Source organism: Tursiops truncatus, chromosome 2 (assembly GCF_011762595.2).
Source record: "Tursiops truncatus isolate mTurTru1 chromosome 2, mTurTru1.mat.Y, whole genome shotgun sequence".
NCBI classification, from domain to species: domain Eukaryota; kingdom Metazoa; phylum Chordata; class Mammalia; order Artiodactyla; family Delphinidae; genus Tursiops; species Tursiops truncatus.
In genome coordinates, this window is record NC_047035.1 from 46,182,506 (window position 1) to 46,207,345 (window position 24,840).

The 24,840-nt window shown below is 46.2% G+C and overlaps 1 protein-coding gene across 14 annotated transcripts in view; it reads right to left on the reverse strand.

The window, feature by feature from the left end:
* The window catches only part of SAMD4A (sterile alpha motif domain containing 4A), a 235,674-nt gene that overhangs the window by 91,857 nt on the left and 118,977 nt on the right, over window positions 1-24,840 (reverse strand). The window contains exons 1-2 of one of the 14 annotated variants that reach the window (XM_073800451.1): window positions 8,926-9,194; window positions 7,327-7,409 (exon numbers count right to left, since the gene is read on the reverse strand). The exons of 10 other annotated variants lie outside the window; for them this stretch is intronic. The gene's annotated coding sequence lies outside the window, so the exon portion shown is untranslated. Of the gene's footprint in view, window positions 1-3,215; window positions 3,238-7,326; window positions 7,410-8,925; window positions 9,195-24,840 lie in introns of those variants that run through there. 3 more of the 14 variants (XM_073800455.1, XM_073800453.1, XM_073800454.1) reach the window with 3 other exon arrangements.

Consider the following 24,840-nt stretch of genomic DNA (forward strand, 5'->3'; position numbering starts at 1 on the left):
TTGGGTTACTCACTCTGGGGGAAGCCAGCTGCCATGCTGCGAGGACTCTCAAGCCACCCAGTAGGGACAGTAAGGAACTAAGCCCTGCTGCCTGCAGCACCAACTTGGAAGCAGAACTCTTAGCCTCCGTGAAGCCTTCGGGTGACTACACTCCAGAGAGCATCTTGAGGGGCACTGCGTTGTATTCCTGAGCCAGAGAAACTGTGTGTGATAACATGTTTATTGTTGTATTAAGCTTCTACGTTTGGGGTAAAGATAACTGATACACCTATCTAAGTACCCCTCTAGGAGAAAGGAAGTTTTAGCCCTTTGGCTTCTAGTAATTCAGTCCTTAGTGCAAGGTCATTCCCATTCTGAGCTGGACTCATGAAGCGAACCTGTTGCCACTAAACATTCCCCTCACTTAGCTTCCCTCATCCTGGTTATCCACTCACCAAACAACCTTTGGACTATGATTTGGCTCCCCAGGTACCTTTCGGGAGAGGATGAACTGACCATACAGACAAGGGATTTCTAGATTCTGTGATGATGATTTTTCAGGACAACTTAATAAATGGTCTCTGATGATGGCTTCCTGTGGAGGCCTTCCTGGGCTGATTATATGGACTTTGAGAACATCTAGTCTCTCTGGCTCCTTTGAGTATAGAAGGTCCCTCCTTATGGCAAATTAATCAGCCAGCACTGATTGGCTGAATCAATCTCTCAGGGGGAGTATCCCCAGAGCACTGACGAGAGTGAGAATCTCCATGTTAAAACAGAAGCCAGGCCCTGCATGTAGGGACTTGGTATAGGAATGGCAGGTCCCGCCCAGCTGCCCACTGGCCTTCTTTGTGTCATCCACACCACCTTCCAGGCAGAAGGAGCCTTTACTGAGATGTGTATTCAAAGAATTCTCCTCACTGGGGAAGACCCAGGAAACCTCAAAATGGTCAACTAATCGATCACTTTTGTGATGCAGTTTCTATTATTATCCACCCCAATATCACTCTAGTCAGTAGACAGTCTAGAGAACGGAAGTCCAAGAACAATAAGGTTCAATGATGCCAACTCACCCCTATTACTTTCTCTGAATATTTTCTTTATTATTTCTCTGGATAAGCAGCAGAGATAAGAGTTTTCTGGATGTTTTATGTGGGTAAAAGCTAATGATTTATAATTTATAAACCAGTGACATAGGAGTAGTAAAAAAAATCTTGAAAGAGCTATAATTAAAGACCATGAGGATTAGGAAGCTGTCCCAGCGATTCTTGGAGTGACAAAGAATGTGTTTAAATACCAAGTCTGGGGGCTTCCCTGGTGGCGCAGTGGTTGAGAGTCCGCCTGCCGATGCAGGGGACACGGGTTCGTGCCCCGGTCCGGGAAGATCCCACATGCCGCGGAGCGGCTGGGCCCGTGAGCCATGGCCGCTGGGCCTGCGCGTCCAAAGCCTGTGCTCCGCAACGGGAGAGGCCACAGCAGTGAGAGGCCCGCGCACCGCAAAAAAACAAAAAAACCCCAAAAAACCAAAAAAACCCACCAAGTCTGGTATTAATACTTCACAATGGTATGTCAATGTTTAAGCGCTCCAGTTGTTGGTAAATTACCTTTGAATTGTTATTTTATTATACCCTTGTTTTCAGTTTAATAACATTTACCATTAAAGAGTTTCTCACAAGTGTATTTAGGCAATTTGCTCATGCGAGAAATGGCTGGAAATTAAATGCACACGTACAAGAAGTACTGGTTCAATAAATGTGCTAAAAGGCAGGAATACAGTGGGTCTTAAATGGTCAAAAGCTGCCTGGAAGAATTTGTATTCCAAACTCAATCCTAGACACGTCATGTAATCAAGGCTTCTAAACTGTAGTGCATCTTTGCACAAATCAGGGACCGAGGACAGTGGGAATACCACATGTCATGCATTTGGTAGGGATGGGAGCTGAGAGGGCACCAGAAATTCAGGGGGAAAATAGCAAACACCAACATGGCAAACAATGGGATTCCTGTGTTGGCACCTGCATTTGCCTACTGTCTCCCAAGGGATCCTCTTGAGCTAGAGATGGCTAAAGAAACATCCCAGTAATTTGGTGGAGCCCTGCAAGAGATGTGGATTAGACCAGTTGTGATGGGGGACCCCAGATAACGTGGAAGTGGTGCTGCAAGCGGTGATTTGAGCAGATACAAAGGATTTAGAAGATAGAAACCTCCTCCCTATTTTCAAGGAGGGTGATTGCTGGCTGGCGGTCCCCACGGATCCTTGCCTCCTGGCCTTCATGCCCTTGTGTACTCTCCCCCAACACCGAACCTGAACAGTTGTATGTAACCAACAGAATGTGAGGGAGGTGTTCTGAGATTAGGTCATAAAAGGCACTGCAGCTTGCACCTCACTCTCTTGGTTCACTCCCTCTGGCGGAAGCTATAGCCACTCCAATTATGAAGACACTCAGGCAGCCCCAGGAGAGGCCGCCGTGTGGGGAGGAACCCAGGCCTCCTGCTAACAGTCAGCACCAACTTGCCAGCCGTGTGAGTAAGCCACCTTGGAAGTGGATTCTCCAGCTCTAGTCAATATCTTCATTGCAACCTTGCCAGAGACTTTAAGCCAGAGCCACCCAGCGAGACCATCTCAAATTTCTGGCCCTCAGAAAACTGTGAGATAAACGTTATTATGTGAAGCCGTTAAGTTTTGGGGTAATTTGTCATATAGCAATAGTTAACTAGTACAGGGAGCTTCATGTTACTTGGTAAAAAGAATCACTCAAAAATGCTACTGCCCCTTGAATTCACTAGAAAAGGCAGGGATCTACGTAGTGGACTCCATAGACCATTATAACCACCAGCGATTTCTCTGAATGTACGATGGTGGTTAGGGGCTGGTCATTCATAGGCACCTCACCGTCCTCCAAGAGCAAGAACCAGACACCTCTGGCCCCAACAGATAGCTGTAACAATCCCTTACTGCTGCCAAGTGATCTTGTCATCTCTTCAGTGGGGACTTTCGTTTTGGTCCCTTTTCTCCTGGGTACCAGCATGGCTGGGCAATCCGGGAGGTCTCCTTTGCTCCTGAAGGACCCAGGTCAGCAGTAACTAGTCCTGAAATCTCAAGTTAGGGTTGGGATTCACCTTCAGGCTTCTGACCTCCTCCTGGCAATTGCTAACTCTCATGGGTCTGAGGCTGCCCCACCCCTGAGGGCACATAAGACAGGCCAACTCCCCCTACCACTTGCCTCAGTTCTGACCTCTGGCCTGACGAGTATGCAGACAACTCCTTCATCTGTATCTCCAGCACAGGTTAACAAGTCCCAAACTGAACTCTTGCTTTCACTCTCACTAGGCCTGCGCCTTTGGTCTTCTTTTCTATCTCAGCAAATGGCTTTTCCATCTTCCCAGTAGTTCAGGTGGAAACCTTGGAGTATCCTTGACTACTTTCATCTGTCAGCAAATCCTATGTGCTGGATCTTCAAAATATATCCAGAATCTAACTATCAATATAATAAGCAGAGTGATCTTTTTATACCAGAAGATAGGTCATGTCACTTCTCTGATCAAACATTCCAATGGTAAAAGCCACAGAACAGGCTATTAGCCCCTCTGTGATCTAGCCCAACCCCTACTACTGTCCCTCATTCATGTCAGTCCATCCTGGCTCCCTTGCTGTTCCTTTACATGCCAGACCTGGGCCTACCTCCCAAAATTTGCACCTGCCTGGAACGCTCTTCCCCCAGACCCACATCCAGCCTCCCTCAGTTCCGTCTTTGCTCACATGTTGCCTTCTTAGTGAGACCTTCTGTGTACACACTCTAAAACTGCCCACATCGCCCCCTCACCCTACACTCCCTATCTCTCTGTCCTTATTCTCCACAGCACTTATCATGTGACCTGCTGTGTACCACACTCAGTTTCCATCTTTCTGTAGTAGAATATAAGCTTCATGAGGGTAGTGATTTGTCTCCATTTTCCCTTGCATTACCATTTCCTTATTAATCACGTTTTAAAATGGCTATATAAAATTGTCCCCAGGCATTTTGTTTGATAGTTTATTAGACGTCGGGATTTCTTACTCAAAATCTGAGGTTCTTCCTAGAAATTTCCTTTAAACAAAGTCTGATGGACTGGGTGACCTGCAAGCAACAGAAGGTACCAACTGTCACCCCAAAACTGTTCAGTCACCTCTTTCTTGTTTGACTGTGGAATTCTGATTAATTTTAGCTTTAACGTCAAATAGAAACAGGAATATGTAAAAAAGGAAAATAAAATGATTAGCTCAGTTTTCAAAATCTTTACTACATCCCCCATTTCAATATTCTATTTAGGATGGAAAATTTCCCCAAGTGCTAGAAAACAAAAGCTTAATGGAAGCTTTTCCTGCTTGTAACTGACACCAATTAAAGTAATCTTCATGATAAAGATTTGTTAGGCTGAGACAGCAGAATTAAATGCATTTAATACGACTCTTTCGCAAACATCTGTTGAAGAAAGAGACAAAACCAATGCCAATAGCGCTGTGTTAAGGCTGTGGCGTGTCCAAATTTTTTTGGCCATAAGTGATTATATTCTAATAAAACCTCATAGGAATGGGCCTCCTAAGAGTCATATAAATTAGAGATGAAGAAAATGTTACCTTACTCTTGACAAATGCAAGACAAATCTTTGCAAACCACATTCGGCTAGTTTTTTTATACCCCAAACCCTTCCGAGGAGCGGCGTTAAATGTTCCCAAAGCAGGAAGCTTTCCCAGTCGCTAATCTTCAGTGCCCCTCTCGCCCTCCCAGACCACCACTGACAAACCCCACATACCACAAAATGACTCTCCAATCGTATTTCAAAATAATGAATTAGCAATCCTCACGCTGACCTTGCAGAAGAGAAAAACAGGCTTTGCATTCCTGTGCTTAGATTCAGGCCTTGCTCTATAAGCAGCACTGGAAATGAGAGCGTGAAAAGAAGCGCACTGTGGTCCAGGGAGCCTAACTGCAATGAGATTTGTTACCAAAGAACTCCAGGACCAAAATCCCTGGCAATGTCCAGACAGAGTCAACCAAGAAGTGTCAGGAGGAATACAAACAAGGCCAAATCACAAAGGAATAGTCTGTGCTCCATCCAGCAGACCCAGCTGTAAAACAGCCACTTCACACAATAGGTTTGTAAACCTCACAAGTCTGGCAAGGGCCAGAGTGAACCACCTCTGACCACGTGGAGACGTGCTACGTCTTGAAACGAGTCTGGACTATTGAGTCACCAGGTCCCACACTTTCTAAAATAATGAGGAAGTTGCTCGACAAAATTTCCCGTCTTGAGAGATGGGAATCCAAAGTGTGAGTGTGAATGTGAGAACCCTGGGATGCGTGTAAATATTGCCACCAAGGAACAGCACACACATATGCCCAAAATACCCATGTTGGAAAAGTTGATAGTAACATGTTTGCATCACTCCCTTAGGCAGGAATTCTTAAATACATGTACAAGTTATGTGGCAGAGGATACAATGGACAAATTTGTGAAATCAGGATATTTGAATCCATGGTCACAAATTAACTGTTAATGTATTTGAAAAGAAGGGCCTGGTTAACCGCCCAAGGACAGAGTTGGGCGACTAACCCTAGGACGGAGCCAATCCCACCCTCTGGTCCTCACTACCCACAGCCCTGCAGAGGGAGTTAGAAGCACACGTCCCTTACTGGGAGTTAGAAGCACACCTCCCTTACTGGATCTCTTGAGCTATCAGCCAACTCCAGGAATTTATGCAAAGGCAAGCGGAAAAGGCAGGTTATTTTCCCCTCTTACTTGTGCACTGAACTCATTTTCAGGTTACTAGGTCTGTCGAGGTAATCACACAGAATAAGACTTTTCAGATTTTTTGAGAAGGAGGGCTACTTTTTAATATCTGAAGTTCTCCCGGGCAGTGGGGTCTGAAGGAGAAAAAGATGGTAAAGGATGTAATTCTCGAATCAGAAATGAGAGGCCATTTCCCTCCTTCAGCTCACTGTGAAATTAAACAGACCCACAGGCCAGTGGCTGGGCCAGAATCGGCAGGACTGACCGGGTGAGGGCACTCTGCTTTAGGAGACTTTGTGGGAATGCTGCAGGAGAAGACAAGAGCTCAGGGCCCATAGTTATAACGTCTGTGGACAAGGGCCTCTTGCTCATGCTTCCTGAGTCTCAAACACACCGTCTAGAATTCTAAACCAAAGGAAGACACGAAAACAGTGAAAGGACTTAGGCCACACTAGTCTAGAGCAGGGAGGGACAGCAACGGCCTGTGTGGTTTTAATCTGGCTTTATGCCACCACCTTTGGAGGTGGATGTATTTATCCACTGGATATTCACCTTTGGTCCCTATCAATGTATATGGCCTGGTGCTAGGATCCCTCTTTTTCAATGGGGTGTGCAGGGTCAGAGATAGCCATGGGAAAAGTTTTGTACCCCATAGAGAAGTCTGTAATACAAAGAATTTGGAAAGAATCAGACCAGAGGGGTAGAGAAATACTTTAAAGAGCTCTCCATTTATAGAACAGGCAACTCCGTAAGGAGTAGAATCTATTTTCTAAAGTAACTCCAGAACCTCCAGCAGACCTCCAGCCAGCATCTGACACATTATTTACTAGAAAAACATGCAGAGCTTAATCAGTGACAACTATACCAATAGAGACTTAACCTTGGCTGCTCAAATCCTAAGAGACTATTATTTATCATTAACTATTCTTTGCTGTAGATATGCCCTGTATACACCCACACTCGCTCCCTCCTGCCCCCGCCATTATCCATGACATGGTTTAGGAATCTACCTCCTTCCTTGAATCCCATTGATCTACTCTGGCCCTCACTGCTTCTCTACCACACTGTCTACCTCAGTGACATATGATACTCTTTCTCCTCCATTAGACCGTGGGCTCCTTGAGGGCAGGGCCAGTGCCTCCCACTAAGTCTCTACTGTTTGTTTGCCAAGGACAGTGTTGATCACACATGCTTGCTGGACCAGACTGGAGAAAAGACATACGCACTTTTCTATCACAGTGGATGACACAGATCTGTTCCTTCTTGGCTTCATCTGTCTCTGGTTAGGGTGCTAAGGGTCCACAGCAGAAATCTCTGGACCAAGGCAGAACGGTGAGAAGACACTGGGCCCCAACAGAAGGGGAGGTCTGGCCTCTCTTCACAAGTGGACGCCCCCCGGCGTCTTCACATCAGCCTCCTCCCGAGGTCCTATCCACTGAGAGCCCTTCCCACCCACCCACCTACACACACACACACACACACACACACACACACACACACACATACACACATACACACACGTGGGGAAGCCGAGCTGCCTGGAGACTCGGACCCCAGGATGCAGATTACAAGTACCTAAGATGGGCTCAGTTGTCTTGGGGCTCCTTTCTGAGGTATTCACTTCCAAGAACTGTAGGAGTACCAGGTGCTCTAAGTAACTTGAGGAAAAGGAAAAGAAAGATAATAAAGCATTGAGAGCACAGATTCCAGCTGTATTGTTTGGGTCTGGATCTCGACCTTCCATTTAGTTAGCTGTGTGACCTTGGGCAATTGTGTACACTTCAGGGCCTCATCTGGAAGATGGAACACTTCATAGGATTGCTGTGCTGTTTGAATTACTTAATCTGTGTAAAGCATGGAGACCACTGTCTGGCCCATCGTGAATGTTCTCTGATTGTTAGCAACAGTCCCCATTATCTGAGAAATGAGGCTAAGGCTCCATGGGCCCCTCCCCTACAGGCTGGGGAAGGGGGAAGAGGGGAGAACAGGAGAGCCAAAAAGCCCTAACACACTGGTTCTCCAAATGTAGGGGGCTGCACACCTGAGAACTTGTTAGAAATGCAAATTTGGGACCCCTCCCTAGATCTACTGAATCGAAAACTTTGTGATTAAAAACCCCTCTGGGGGCGGCTTCCCTGGTGGCGCAGTGGTTGAGCGTCCGCCTGCCGATGCAGGGGACACAGGTTCGTGCCCCGGTCCGGGAAGATCCCACATGCCGCGGAGCGGCTGGGCCCGTGAGCCATGGCTGCTGAGCCTGCGCGTCCGGAGCCTGTGCTCCGCAACGGGAGAGGCCACAACAGTCAGAGGCCCGCTTACCGCAAAAAAAAAAAAAAAAAAAAAAACCCTCTGGGCTTAAGTTTGAGAACCCCTGGTCAAAGGAACTAAGAGAAAATCGTAGCCTCCTTGGTTAAGGCAGCTCCAATTAATTTCCAGCTCCGGGATGACCAGCAAGTTAAGGCTGGTGTGAAACCAGGTGGGAAGACTAATTTCTTACCAGGAGGAGGGCTGAGAGGAATCAATTCAAAGGACAAAAGGAATCTTTTTTTTTTGCGGTACACGGGCCTCTCACTGTTGTGGCCTCTCCCGTTGCGGAGCACAGGCTCCGGACGCGCAGGCTCCGCGGCCATGGCTCACGGGCCCAGCCGCTCCGCAGCATGTGGGATCTTCCCGGACCGGGGCACGAACCTGTGTCCCCTGCAGCGGCAGGCGGACTCTCAACCACCGTGCCACCAGGTAAGCCCAGGAATCTATTTTTAAGAGGAAGTTGCTGGATTAAAAAATTAACCAACAAATAAGCCAGCAAAATGCCATAATATTTCCAGGACAGGGCTGATCTCTCAAGTTTTCTATTCATAGCCATCTAGCCAGATAAAAGGAGTGATAGCGCCTTCTAAGGCTACATGGGGGAGCCACGATTTGGCCCATGTGGGTTTTAAAAGTGTTGTCAGAACAAGAAACAAAGTCTGACCAGGCCTGGGATGGCTCATGAATACAAAGAAGGTGAAAATTCCTGTTTTAAAGCATTGTTACCATAGAATCACGCCTTCACAAGCCACCCCCTCATCTTCCCAGAGTTCTGTGCAGTCCCAAGGAGGAGGGTGGAGAGGGGTCTGCAGGAGACCCAGAGGAGCCTGGACCACAAAGCCAGGGCATTACCTCTAAACGGTTGCTTACCAGAGAGCCGTTTAGTGAAGAAGTTATCAACTCACGGGTCTGACAATGAACCACGAGACACATGCAGCAACAGGAGCAAAATTCTCTTGATTAGAGGATGATGATATTTTGCTGAGTTGGGGAGGGAGGGTGCAGACGCTGTACAGGTTGTATGGGGCTGAACACGTTACACTTGAACCAGATGTCAGGTGAAAAAGTTGAGTCGATGGGGTGATCACATAAGGGTTTGCTTCAACTCCTCCCTCTCCACTTTGTCCTCTGCCTTTTCTTTCCTCCTCTGGTGTCCACTGGGCACAGATCAGCACTATTGAGTGTCCAGCTGGGTATTGTGATGTCACCCAGAGTGGATGATGCCTGAGGAGACTAGCAGCCCCACCCTGTTTGGGGACACAGGCCTGATGTGAGCTCCCGTGACACCAAGCTCCCTCCATCTACCTGATCACATCTCACATCTCCTACATCTCCGGAAGTCCTTATCCTCCCCTCCCAAAACCAATATGTGCTTCAGGGAAACTGAGGCACAGAGAAGCTCACCCAAGGTCAGGCAGCCATACCCTAGTATGGCCATGAACAGTGCCAGAGCTTCCTGACCGCTTGTCCACACCAGTCCAGGGGACCCGGCTGCCTTTTATAGAAAGTTTCCACACACCTTCTATTCCTAACTCCGATCACAACCATCGCCAGTCCGCATGCCTCGGAAGCACCAGCAGACTCTGTGTCACAGCCTTAGTAACGTGTCTCATTTAGGACCATGAGCACAACTTGTTTGCACGGGACACTGAATTCCTGATATTCTTCCTGGACTGCTTTTTTGTTTTTATTTCAAACACGGCTAACTATTCAGGCCTTTTATATATCAAGAACGCTGACTTAATTCTCCAAGAAAAATGGGCAGTTTTACCACACACAACTGTTCTTGGTCATCCCCAAGGTGCCAAGAATGTCAAGAGGTTGCAGTTTGAGGGTAGGAAGAATACTTTGTTCCTAATGGCCCATGGTGAGGCAGGACCCAACTAACAAGTATTTGTTTTTATTTTGCAAGCTAACAGTAACAGTACTGATAAAATGAAAGATAATCTAATAAATAGATAATCTAATAAATAGATATGTACATATACACACACACATAAACACACATATATGTATTTTAAAGTTACCAGAATGTCTTGATTGAGATCTAAAATGGGTAGAGCCTTTGGAAGAAAAGGAAGCAAGACCCTCAGAATAAGATCTGCATGTGAAGGTGAAGAACAGATATATAACCTTCAGTACATGGCTTGCTCTACTCATCACTGAACAGATTCCAGTACCTAAATAAAGCCTCAGAAAGCACACATATGGGAAGAACGAGCTCATTTATAAAACAACTGATGGGCCAAGACAGGGAGCGCTCACCAGCCAATAAGGTGACTTGGTTTCTCAACACGACAGAAGCGCATTTTAACTGTGTAGTAAATAAAATAAAACTTCATTGTAAAAGAGCCCCAATGTCCCCCATGTGATCTGTCTTTGCTGCCTCCTCATGTGACCGGCCTCCCAATTTAGAGCGTAACCAACTCCCAATGACCTGTAATAACACCATTCCCAAATTAGAGCTCTCAATTTGACTTGGCCTCGGTCCCTCCCTCAAAGCAAAATAAAGCATCCGTTTTCTTTTTTTCACATTCATAATACTCTCCTTTTGGAGTTGCCAACTCAAACCCTGTTCCAGTCAGATTGAGCCCTTCCTCTATTTTTTTTTTTTTTTTCTGGTTAGCCAAAGAGCCTGATGGAAAAACACCAAGAGCAAAAACAAAAACAAAATCAGATGAAAATTCCAAGTAAGTGACATTCAGCTGGAAAAGCGATGATTCACATGCAAATAAAAATCTCCCTGAATTCACTGTTATATGACGCAAGCCCCTGGCTTCGACATAAAAAGGGCAGAATGAAATCACCCACAATTAAACTCACTGTGGAACACTGGAATTCTCTGGCTAGGCCTCCCCAATTAATGATAAGAAAACCCCCAACTGTAACAGAATGAAGCTAATTGTGCTGGATCCCAGGGCATCCCCACCTCAGCTGACATTCACTGTCGGATATTCCCCAATCCAGCCTTCTCCACCTTCCCTCAGCCCTGACCTGGACCAACACATCCTACACGAAGATGGGGCTCCGGTCTCCCAGGGGCAGCCCTCCTTTCTGGGAAGACATCAGGGGATTGTGCTGAGAACCCTGGCCCTCTCACCCCCACTCACCACCCCCGGATGCTAGTGTGCAAGGGAGCTTTCTTAGGAGCTCTGGGGAGCTCTCCCCAAGACTAAACAGAGCCTTTGTCTGAGCTTCACAGCATCTTCAGCCTCTGATCTCAAGTCCAGCCAGAGATAGTTCAGCAAGTCACCTCCCCTGACTGATAAATAATTTACCATTTCACTTTCCCTTTTTTTCCAGCGGAAAGTTGGTCAGACACCACTTTCTTCTTCTCCAGATGGTTCCCTTAGGATGCACATGCCATCTGCCTGAGAATCACAGAATTCTGGAGATGAAAGGGCCCTCAGAGATTCTTTGGCCCTTCCTTTACTAGTTGTGGTCCTCCCACCTTTGTTCCTCCCTGATGGTCACCTGGGCTGAGCCTAGCCACGGGGAGCCCACTTCCACCAGCAAAGAGAGCTAGAATTATCGAAGCCCTAATCCATCTCTCTGCAACTTCTTTCCATTCAACAAAGGTCAGTTTTTCTGAAACTACAGAGAATAAATCTACAGATACTTGTACGCTCGTGTTCATAGCAGCGTTATTCACAGTGACCAAAAGCAACCCCAGAATCCATCAATAGAGAATAGAGGATGGATAAACAAAATGTGGGCCATACATACAATGGAATATCATTCAGCCTCTAAAAGGAAGAAAATTCTGACACATGCTACAACATGAATGAATCCTGAAAACATTATGCTAAGTGTAAGAAGCCCCATACAGTAGACAAATATTGTATGATTCCACTGAGATGAGGTACCTAGAATAGGCAAATTCATAGAGACAGAAAGCAGAATAGTGGTTACCAGGGGTTCAGGGGAGGGAGGAAGGATGCTACTGTTTAAACTGTAAAGAGTTTCTGTTTGGGATGATGAAAAAGTTCTGGAAATGGAGAGTAGCGATGGTAGCACAATATTATAAATATAATTCATGTAACAGAACGGCACACATAACTTTTAAAATGGCACATTTTATGTAATGTCTATTTTATTACAATGAAAAATATATAATAAAAAATCGACTTCCCCTTTCACAAGATAGCCATCCCCCTAGATTTTCTTTTTCAGGCTAAAACTCCCCAGTTCCTTCTAATAAGCTTTTTTTTGGGGCCGCACGGCACGTGGGATCTTAGTTCCCCAACCAGGGATCGAACCCGCGTCCCTCCTGTAGAAGTGCAGAGTCTCAGCCACTGGACCGCCGGGAAAGTCCCATCATCTTTAGATAATATGATTTCTAGACCCCACGGCCTCCTGGCCACCATCCTCTTGGTCCAGGGTCCTCAGTGTCTCCCCAGGGTCTCCTTCAGAGGCACCCAGCTTAACCGCCAATCGAAAGGCTCACAGAACGGGCCCAAGGCCTGCCTGTTTTGGCTACCAGGACAGAAAGGTCTAGGTTCAAAACACATGACCTATCCCATCCCACCCACCTTGCGGCTGCTTCCCCAGGCCCAGATCCATTTCCCAGACAGCTGTGGGCAGCTGCGGCTGAGAAGTGAAACCAGCAGAGGCAACTGGCGGAGGGATGGGAGTGGGGGCAGTATCCCAGCTGAGCACGCTCTGGCCTTTACACAGATCTCCCTCGTTTCTGTGGGTGTCTGGCAGATGGAAACGGGGCAGGCACAGGAGGCATTTCTCTCCAGGCACTCGGGGATGCCTCTTGTCTGCCATCCACCAGAACACACCAGCAGCCTGTGGCCAGCCTCACCGGGGGCTCAGCCACCCCGGCTAGACCAGCCTCGCTGGGCTTGAAGCACTCGCCCCTATCGGACCATCTGGAAAAGGTTTGAAAGTTTGAGGCAGGGAAAGTTCCCTTTTGCATTTTAAAGGATGTTGAAACTGAGCAGCCTGGGTGTTGGTCTGATTCCACAAGTGAGTAATCCATTTCCTGAAAGTAAACTGCTCACCCTTTGGAAGTGGACCAGAGATTTTGGGGTGCCATTTGAAGTGTCACTAGCTGGGTAAATATTTACTGACACAAGCCATGGAGCTTTTCTAGGAATGTCAGTTAATTTACTAAATTAATGACCCTTAAGGTGGCACCCTTAAAAAAAGTTAATTTGTCTTTTATAATGGGTGAGCAGTTTATGCCTGGGATGGGGTATTGGGGGAAGGGTGCTTCTCTGACTGCTTAGAATAACCACATATAAATTAAAACCAGGCCTGACTTTAAAGTCTCTACCTTCTAACTTTTCTTGACTCCTGATTTTCTATTAAAATCTGAGCCAGTGATGGGTTGACTTTGGAAAACTCTGTTTTCTCTGCCAATAATTTGCCTGGAGTTTCAAATGACAGGATTTGAAAAATCCCTTCTCTGTGAGTCTAGTGGCCTCGGGGATTCCATACAGATCTCCTACATCCCCACTTATTCAAAGACTGTGCGCCTCTGGATATACCTGGAGACATGCCTCCCATGCTCCTGTGTGGAACAATTTAAACTTTAATCAGGTGGCTTGGGAAAGGCTTTTGCGTTGAAGAATAAAAAAGGTGATTTCTTTTTGGCTCAAATGATCACTTAAACAGTCCTCTCAAAGACTCCTGTGCCTCATGTTTCATGAAACAGGCAACCTGCAGGAAGTAATCTAAATTTTCTGATTAAAACTATGCAGACAGAGGAGTGTTTTTGGAGCTCTGCTGGAAGACGAGTGTGTGTGTGGTGGCCTCTGAGGTAGGAATAAAGCAAACTGAGAAGCGATTCTCAGTGGAAGAATCATAGAAGTTCACGAAGCTGATAGAGAAAAGGTCACTCTGGATTCCCAACCTCAGGCTCAGCCTCCCGCCAGCACTCTTCAACCTCTCTCAGAATGAGCCCTTTTAGTAACGAATTTAGGATCCATATGTGACTGTGTTGGGCTCAGACATCACCGCCGCCACCCTCAGGGGCCTTCCTAGACAGAAAGGGGGTTTCTGTGACCCTGCCTGAACCCTGGCGTGGTCCTGCGCCTCCGACTGTGTTCCACCTCACAACCACTTGTGCCCGGGTTTTAGGCCAACCCTACAGTATCCTAGAATCAGATGCCATCTACCTGCCATTCCATCCCCATCACGGGTACCCCGGGAGGGAGATGGCTGGGACTCCGAGAGACGACAGCTCTCCCCCAGTGTTCTGGGGCCTGAGCCTGTAAAGCCCAGAGCATCAGCACATACTTCCATCCATGGAGAACCAGGCAGGGTGCTTGCTTGGGTACACAGCTTCCCCCCGCAGGGCCCACCTTTAACAGCAGTGCACAGCGGCTGGTGACGGAAGAAAACGATATGCTGGCTGCCAAGAACACAGGCTTGGTGATCCAGGTAGCCGGCAATGCTGAAAACGGGGTTTTTCCTTGTTCATTCGTTTCCTTCCTTTCCAACAGGCCTAGGTACTAGGTAGCCTGGCTTAAACAGAAGTCACCGAATGCCTGAAAAATAGGGCTGGCCTATCCTGTGAGTAGAGTGGAAATTTGCTCTTCCTTTATTTCCTTTTATGCTTTAATTTGGCACACATTTATTCTCCATTGCATTATCTTTCGTATTTATCTTTTGAAGAATGCAGCCACAGTCAGAGTACAGATCCGGAACAGAACATCATGGGATGTTGACTGTGTGCTGAGAAACTCCATCTTCAATACTTTTTGGAACGAAAGTAAATGCTTAAAATCCAAGTGATGATCAGTAAGCATTAATATCAACAGGGTGACCAGGAGTTGGGAAATGTCAGAGAGATTCACAAGATGAGCCTTCAGTGGGATGTGTGCTGGGATGGGCACTGGATGAGAGCTAGGGGTCCACATACGGTGTGTGTCCCTTGGTTACCATGGGCACCAGCACTCAACAGCCCTCAGGAAACCACCTTATTCTATTTTTCTGTGACTCTCTCCTGTACAGACCTGGCCTGGGAAGTGAAGAGGTCACAGAAGAGAGCAAATGGACTGAAACAGTAGAGACAGGAGGCCGACAGGGAACTGAACAAGCCCCAGCTACTTCTGCTGCTTTCCGAGTCCTGGGAATAGGTAGAACTTACAGACGTCTCTCCCTATAAACTCATACCTCAAGATTCTTCCATGCATGCGGCAGGCTCCCTACGACCTCAGACATTAAAGCCCATGTTGGGGGATGAGAACAGGGCTCCTTCTTCCCCCAGGGATTCCTGAACCACACGCCCCTTTAATGGAATACCCACCTCAGGGGTATTCATAATATTCGCCCCTGCACTCCCTGTAAGGCCAGTCCTGTGACCGACACTGGATGTCACGATAGCTCTCTTCAAGAGCTCTGCATTTCTTCTTCAAGTGGGGTATTGCATCAGTCATAAATCTTTTTCCATCATCGGGAGCAGTGGTCCATCACAACTTACTTCTACTGCTTGTCGTTGGGGAGATTTCCAATTCCACTTTGTTTAAACGTAAGGGAACTGCTGAACTGGTCTCCCTGAATATTTTTCACTTGGGGTTCCATCAAAAAGTGACTAAAAACTTTTCCAAAATCAGCGGTGCCCCACACACATAATGATCAACATGCACACATAATTACATTTACCTCCTCAACCTCTGGTTATGAATATCTAACATCTGTGGAGGACTTTCTTTAAAAGTTGGAAAAATCTCTATCTAAACATTATCACATCTAATTTTCAAGACAAGTGTGACTAGGCAGGCGGTGAGAAGCTGAGGCTGGTGGAGGTGAAGCAATGCGCCCCAGGCCCTCTGTGCAGTCTTAATCCCCGCTCCCCAGCCCGGCGCTGCTGTCCTCTGGCCTCTCGCTGTGAGGCTAGGCTAAGGCTTGCTGGAAGAAGGTCTGCACCGCTAGGCCTGACCTGTTCACTGTTTTGTTAGTTCTTCTCACGAATGACTCTAAATGTCCTGGACGGACATCAGAAATTTAATAATAGTTTAAGCGCACATCCCAGCACGTCTCCAAAGCAATGGAGAATCAGATTCTAAAAGCAAATAAGACACTGCTTTATTCTCCTTTCTCTGGCTCTGCTGGCGGGGTGTGAGTGAGTTGGGTGTGTCGGGTGAGGGGAAAGAGCCTCCAGAACATACCATTATGATTATCTAACAATAACAACACTCTCACTGGCAGTGTCCACTGAAAAGATTAAGAGCATGAGGTTTCTTTTACTCTACATGGCCACAAGCTTCTGAAGTCAAAAACATAAAGTAAAAATATAAACTGCTTCATTAGGTCTCAGTGATGCTGGGTACTTTGATTGGGTTTTCTTCGAACTTCAACATGATGAACTGAAAATTGTGTTGGAACAGAAGTTTCTGGATCTTGTTTCAACTAAATCACTTTTCAATTTGCCAGAAAAGGATATTTAACAAATGTGGCTAAATTTAAGTAACTTAATTTAGTTAAGTTTCCCTTAAGATAACCCTATCAAAAAGTAATCATACACTAAAAAGGCCTCAATACCCGCATTACAACCCTAAATATCACCTCTGCTCACAGGCCGGGGACAAACACAACCCAAGTCTCTCAGCCACAGACCTCAAAATGACACCACCTTGGTACGATGCAACTCCACGGCAGAAGCATTCAGAAGCGAGTGGTAGTTATTAAGGCCCAATTCTCCACGCATTGCCTTATTAAGTTTTCTTTTCTCAGAAGTAACTATTTTTTGTCAAACTGAAAAGCTGGCAGTTGTATTAAGACTGCTACTCTTTCACTTGCACAGTTCTTATTCTACAGCTCCATAAAGCCTAAGAAAAGATTTCTGTCTAAAGAAATACACAGTGATGTCAGACATGCTGGTGAGGTTTCCCACCAAACAACATGGGAATGAGTGATGGTGAAGGGCTGTGGAACCGTACACACACAAGGGAACGTGGCCCAGCGGGACTCTGAACACACACTGTATCTTCTCTGGACACACACACACCTGTCCCACCATCTCTGCCTCCAAATCCTCCAGGTCACTGTCCCATCCTGTCCTCTCTACCTCAGGTGGCAGACAAGATCCTCTTGTCAAATCCTGAAGGCTATCAAACAGAAAGCAGTACTTCCCCTCACACATTCTGAGAGATGGGTGGATCTGGTAAGGAGAAACAGGTGGAAGAGTTACCGTGTGGAAACCAGCAACACGAAACAGCTTGCTTGAAAGTTGTTTCCCAACTGCACACGGGGTCTCAGGGTCACAGCCTTAGGTATTCAGCCTAGGAATGTAATCTCTTGTGCCTCGGTTTCCTCATAAGGAAAAAAATACCCTTCCATCACCAGCCACTTCCAAAGAATGACATGGCAAACATGATTTGTACATCTAAAGTCAGCATGAAGTGGAATGATAAGGCATTTGCTCTGAAAGTCCTTGTCTAAAGATCTTTACTCCTATGAGCTAAAAGCTTCACTCAGGCTCAGGCCTCAGGGTATACTCTGAAATCCAGCCTTTGCCTAGGACCCTGCATCATCTGTAAAGGGAAGAAAGTTTAAATGTTCTTCGTTGCACATTGGTATTTTTAGCACACTTAGAAAAGATTAGACTGTAATTTTTCATGTAATTCATTTCTCATAATATTAGCACTTGTATTTTAAGAGCATATAGCAGGGACCTATTGTTAGAGAAGACAAGATTAGAATAAAATGGCTGAGTTATCAGGTATGTTGCTCATTCTCTTCTGTTGCTGAAAATATCTCCTCAATGTCTACTTTCCAATTAGCAGCGCCCAAATATTCCTGGTCCAATGGACTGTAGACATATAAGAATCACCAAAGGCCAACTTTAAATATTTGACCTTCAGGGCTTCCCTGGTGGCGCAGTGGTTGAGAGTCCACCTGCCAAAGCAGGGGACACGGGTTCGTGCCCCGGTCCGGGAAGATCCCACGCGCCGCGGAGCGGCTGGGCCCGTGAGCCATGGCCGCGGAGCCTGCGCGTCCGGAGCCTGTGCTCCGCAACGGGAGAGGCCACAACAGTGAGAGGCCCGCGTACCGCAAAAAAAAAAAAAAAAAAAAAAAAAAATTGACCTTCAGTCCCAATCTCCAAGAATGATGGGCACCTGGCTCATCTGTGAGTTTCCACAAAGTCCTACCAGTCTGTCAAACCCAAAATTCAAACCCAAGTCAGTAAAAAATAAGCGTTTGAGTATCTGTCTTCCTTGTTTCCCCCACTTCTTCCTGCTGCCTATTTTTTGTATTTTTAACTACTTTTAAATGTTACATAGCACAAAGAACGGGGAATGACACTTGAAAAATGTTTGGGGACAAGTTTGGGTCAAGCAGAAGGTAAAATAAAAGGTTGGGATTATCCAGGGTTTCAATCATCCATGCTCTCCCAGTAGACTGTATATTATATATATATGTGTGTGTGTGTGTGTAAATAAATGTGCCACATGCACACACAATTATAGATAGGTAGGGAGACAGAGAGATAGAGGGATAGAGAGAATAAATGAATGATATTTGGCTGCAAGTCATTAGAGACAATTTAAAAAGAATTCAGAGACTAGTATAAACCCCAGGAGACTAATTCAGTAGACAAAAATGCCCTTTCAACCAAATAGTTCCAACATATGAGAGAATTTCCTCCTTTCACCAAAGCCAAATATTTTACTGTGCTTTAAAAGACTAATTAAAACAACACTGTGGTATTCAAGCAAGCATGGGTTATGGAGAAGAACCTCCACTTCATGAGCAGACACTGAATCTATGGCAAGAGTTACGCAGTAGGACCAGAGACCTTGCTTTGTTTCATTAATATTCACACATCCACTTGGTAAGAACTGTAGCTTGGAGCTATGATTTCCATTACAAAGCCCCTGAAATGCCAGGAATGAGTCATGGCACTGTGCCTGGGCAGTGCACTGATTTTCTCCATTAACCAGGCGTACATACTGACAATTTCCAGGAGAAAAGCTGAATGAGTCAGTTTCAGGAATAAACCACATCAGAATGCTATGTGCGTGGGGGAGGTAGGGTAAGAAGAATGGCGTTTTTTGGTTATTGTTTTGTTCTCTTTAAATAGAAGCATTCATAAAATGTATTTCTCCAAAGACTGCCCAAAGCATAGATCCATCCAATTACAAGGATTCTAACACCCTGACCCGTTAGTTACCCAAACACTACGCAGTGTGGTAAAACTGCTAGGACCAGTGATAGCTCCTCAAGGACAATTCCACAGCCCCTCTCACACACACTGCACTACCTTTTGACCACTTCCAAACACCTTCTCTTGTCCTGACTTTTTCTTCTTCAGGTGTCTTCCACTAGCCAGCTTTCACAGAGAAATGGGAAGTTGCTAGAAGAGAACAAGTTGGATAACAAAGTGGCCAGAATTCAAGCAGGTCATGGGCAGTGTTTCAGCAGGTACACACAGGCCTCTGGCTTCAGTGGGAAGCAAAATGCATAACGCAAGGCTCTAGACCACGGGGACCTCTTCTGCATCCTGGCATGCTCCCTCTTGCCACTCTAGCTAAGGAAATTGGAGTCCAGATATCTTTAGCTGTCCTCTGTCTTAAGAATAGCTTCCTAGGTTTAAGAGGTGAAGATCTAGAACACTGTCATCCTGGCTATCTATTAAGAAAATTTTTATTTGAGCGTATTTTGGGAAGCCCAGCAAGGTAGAAATATTGAAACTGAGAAGAATCACAATAAATGGAGAATTGTGAATACGCCAAAAGGACTTGTAAAGCCAAAGTGAGCAGTTAACGAACAAGGGTGATTACGAAGAGCCTGCCTATCTCTTTTCTAATAAGGACCCGCTGCAGTATTCAGGGGCTCCTTTGTCCAGGATTACACTCAGTTGTTCTACATCTTTCCTAGGACTGAGCCACAGGCTTGCTTTCTCTTTTTTTGGATTTGGCCTCCAATGTTTAGGCACGAGTCAGTACACAGATGAATAGATTAGCTGAGCTAATTTAAGGGAGCCCTACCATGGAAGGATTCTTTTTTAGCCCTCTATATTTAGGTTAAGGTTTGTGCCTGAGCAAGACGCTAACTGGAGGGCTGAATTTTCTAAACCGTGCAAGGGAGGAAACGCTTTTATGAGATCTTCCTAATAGACGACTCGCTTGTTCCCTGGGCTCTGATGTCCCCATAGCCACAGAGCCTTAAAACAGGCCAATTAAGGTGACCTCACTGATATTATGGGGTGACTCTAGCCTCGTTTTCATAAATGCAGTGAGCACACACTGTGTTGGGGAATCCTGGCTGGTAAACATCCCTGCCAGACAAAAGCTGATAAAACTGCATTTGATATGACAGCTTGATTGAATTGCTACCAGAAGCAATCACTGTGATTAAATCACAGAGTTCCTAAATCTTACAGTTGGTAACAAACTCAAGACTTTGAAGCTCTTCACTGCTGAAACATGAATTCGCATGTTCTCACCCTGTTGCTTAATCAGACCTAAAGCGTGGCTAAGGAATAAGTTTAAAGTTTGGCCCTCAAGCAAACACTTCAGAAAGATTCCGTGGCTTCCTGGGTATACAGTAAGCTGCTCTCCATGGTAGAGGACGCTGTGCCTTCTTTTAAAATCTCTTCCCATCTTATTGATTTGGGTGTCATTTGGGGCATGGCTACATCGATGCTAAGGGATATACCGCACTGTCACTATGACAATGTGTCAATGGATTTCCTTCTCATTTAAAGGCATCTGCAGAAAGGTAGACTCCATCTGTGTCCTGCTGGCAGAGACTAAACACCTGTATGGTAGAAACCAAGCCAGGATCCACTCAGTGTCAAACGGGCCTTTGGAGAACAGAATCAATTACCCACTGCCTTTTCTTTTGTTTCTCAAGTTTTAAGCAAGCTGCTGTTGCATTCTTACTTGTTTAGAGAATTTATATCCAAAAAGCAACCTAGAAGAGCAGCAAAACTCCTGCCCTTCTCTCCCTAAACATGGACTAGATTGACTTGGCAGCATCTTTGCTGCCACTGAATATATTAACTTCTTAAACGAGGCAAACCTCTTTCCAGGTTCTTCTCACTCTTTCTGCAGGGACATAAGCTTCCTTTGCATAACCTCTTCTTCCCATTGAAAAGAATGAGAACGCCATGCTTTAACATTTTGGCATTTCTTTTTGGATGCAAGTGGAATGCTAAAATGGATTTAGGTCCCAGTGGGGAGAAGTGAATGAATTTTTCACACACCTCCCCTCCTTAACTGCATGTGCCCTAAGCATGGCTTTTTAAGACTCAGAGAGTAGGTTGCCTGCTCACATAGCATCGGAGCCTTCAGAACGCAGGGAAGAGTGGTCCCCGGAGTTAAGGTCTGAAAAAGAAAGCAATCCAGATCCATGGGCTGAGGTTTGAAGTTTAACAGTAATGGCTGTGACTGTTTACACAGACAGAAGACAGTTATTTAAGGGTGAAATTTGATCTACCTTTAGCCCAGCCAAAATGATGATCCGAGAGAAGCGTTACTCTATTTCTTCTTAGACTCAGCTGCTGAAGGGCCCGCACAGTGGCAGGGCTGCCAGGCGAGAGGCCGCTGCTTCTTCCCAAGGGCCACAGAGCCACCCACCCTCATCCCAGGGTCCAGGGCCCCACTGTAGAGCTTCCCCCAGTGATGCCTGGGCACCCTCACAGCAGGTGGGGATTCAATGGACTTCCCAAATGTTCCTTCTAAGAGGGCTATGAGGGTTAATGAAACCAGTCCAAACTTCAAGTGCTAAAAGCAACAGGCAGCCTGCTTTGCTGACACCATCACAAAACCCACAGTCAAGAACAAGACAGCCATTATTTCTTCACGGATCCTGAGGGAGCGTCTATTGCCTGTGTTGTTTTCTAACTTTGGAAGCACTAAATAAGGATAACTTTTGGTTCAAGGTAGGAGACTGAATGTTTCTATGACCTCACTCTTTCTTACATAATACATTAATCAGGACCTTTAGGCCTAAGTTTGAAAGAGCCAAATTCTGCCTCTGGACATGTGTCACTCCCACTGAAGTTGATGTGACTTGGCCGTCAGACAGCTGGGGGCAAACTTCACTCTTCATCAAGGATGTGATGGATAAGCAGTGGTTTCCAAGAACAGAATACAATGCTCTGAAAAAGAGCCACCAGAGGAGGATGGAAAAGATGCCTTTAAAGCTCACATCAGCAAACACTCCCCACCATTCCTGAATGTGCATGTCTGCCTTCCTAGCTTGCAAGGGAACCTTTGAGCAATGGCCCCAGGCACCTCCCTGGAGATCATTCTAGATCTCAGGTGCACCACAGCTGCAGGCACAGTGCAGCCTGGGCCAGAAGATCTCTCTTCCAACAGTTAATACAGTGATATTTCACTCTCAGTCACTTTGTGGGAAGATGCATAGCAGGTTTCAGAGCCACAGATGACTTTATAGTTGCACTTTATCATTTCATTGTTCCCACTTTACAGACAGACTTTTATGGAAATTGATCTTGATTTGGTACATATACAGATTTATCATGCTTTACCTTGTTCCAAAAAGAATTTTAAATGACTTACATGTGGTCTTAGGAACTGCTCCCACATCCCCATAACACTTAAAAAACAATACAGTCGGCCCCATTATCCACAGGTTGGAATCTGCAGTTCCGGGACCCGAGGACACAGAGGGCTAACTGTATTATCCTCTTGTAACTTGGACGATTCCTTAAAAATTGAATGTAGCCTTTACACAGCTAAAGTTGAAAGCAAATCAAACCTAAGGCATTCCAACCCTCCAATTTTTCACTTAAAAACAAATCCCAAGATGACAGGCATCCTCTCAGGGGCTCTGTGACTTTCTGCAGCCCTTTCTGAAGTCCTACTGACTCAGCTATGAGTGCGGAGAGGACGGGGCAGAGCGTGACAGATTCCATGCCCGCGCACAGCGAAACACCACAGATGACTGAAAACAAAGTACCCTGTGATTGGTTTTGATCATTCCCACCTCCCCGCCACCCTAGCAAAGAGAGTAAAGATGGCTGTGTGCATCCCGAGGCTTAAAAGAAATAAAACAACAACGAAACAGCTGACTATATGCTAAAGAAAAAAAATCTGTAATCCGAAAAGGAAGCAATAGTTGGGGGCAACGTGTAATGTTTCCTGCCCTCACCCCCCTCCCCAACCCTGCCATGCCTCTGCACCTCCCACCTCTTCGTCCCTGACTTTTAACTTCCTGCTGGGGCTCTGCTGCACATCTTCCCTGAGGTGTCAATTCAGGCCTGATAATCCAAGCTTCGATTTCACGGCCACTGGCATCTGGTTCATCGCCAGGTTCACTGGAACTGAGATGTGGAGACCTACCCTCAGACAGGTTCAGATTCTGGCTTTCACGCACACTGAATTCTGGAAGACTGAGTACATTTCACATTTTCGGTAAAGTCCAAGGTTCCTGGCCTGACACTCAAGAGCCCCCATGGTCTCATCCCAAGCTGCCTTCCCCCTCTCTCACCTTCCCCAAGCCCGTGCCTCAGTGTGGACTCTGCCTTGGCTCATGCAACCCTCCATGTGGAAGAACACCACCCACCTTCCCTTGAAGGGTAAATCCACAGCTGTCCTTTGGCAAATTCATTTAACAAACACTAACAGGGGACTCACTGTGTGCCAGGCGCTGTGCTAAGCACTTTACCTATCTCACTTAATCCCTGCCACAACCCTGAGAGGTGGGTACCATCGTTATCCCCATTTTAAAGATGAGGAAGCAGAAGCACAGAGATGTGACCTAGCCAAGCACTCAAGGAGCCGCAGCCACGTAGCAAAATGCCAAGGTTCAAACCTGGTGATCCAACTCCAGAATCTGCGTTCTTAACGATGATGCTAGGCTGCCTCTTTCATAAAACCTGCATGTCCCAACTCCAGCTAAAATTTCTCTCTCCTCCTAAATGCCATAGCCCTTTAGTGCTATCTCTCTTACGGTCCTACCATTTTCTTCCTAACTTTCAAGATGTTTATGGGCGTTTCCTCTTTCCTGGTAGCAGGTAAGCTCCTTGAGGACAGAATCCATGTCTGATTCAACGTTGGCCCCTACAGTTCGCCCCCAAACCCTGCACATGCTCCGTGGGTGCCTGTCAACATTTGCGTGTTTGTAGGTAGAAGAGAGCAGACAAGGGGGGAAGAAGGGACCCACTCGGCTAAGGGATCCCCTGCTAGAGTGAGGAAACACCTCATTCTTTATTTTCATCCCTATGTGGCTGTGATTTTTATGTTTACTTTGGTGGTTCTTTTTTTCCTTTTTGGCCGCACCGCGCAGCACGTGGGATTTTAGTTCCCTGACCAGGAATCGAACTCGCGCCCCCTGCATTGGAAGTGTGGAGTCTTAACCACTGGACCACCAGGGAAGTCCCTACTTTGGTTGTTTTTGGAGCAACTTCAGCTGCTGCAGTAGGGAAGGCAGGTAGTTTTGAAGACCAAAGCTGTGCGCTATGTGCACGCGAGGCGTCAGCAGTCAAGTTCCCCTTTGTTCTTCCCAAATGCACGAGCTGCTTATAGAGGCAGTGGTAATGACAGTGATGGCAAGATCAGCAATAACAACAACAAAAACTCCTATCAATCATCATATACCCGTGCTAGGAACTTGCTATCCAGTGCTTGCAATCCTTTCAATAACCCTGCATCTAGGCCTTATCATCCTTATTTTACAGATGGGAACCGAGATTCAGAAAGGCTCACTCTTTTGGCCAAGGTTACAAGTTGGTAAACCATAGAGTACAGAGTCGTAAACCCAGCTCTGCTTCCCTCAGGGTTGATCTGGGCTCCTGCAGGAGCTAAGAAGAGCAAGTCACCTGGCCTGTTCATTCCCTGCTTCCTGGACTCTCTCTGT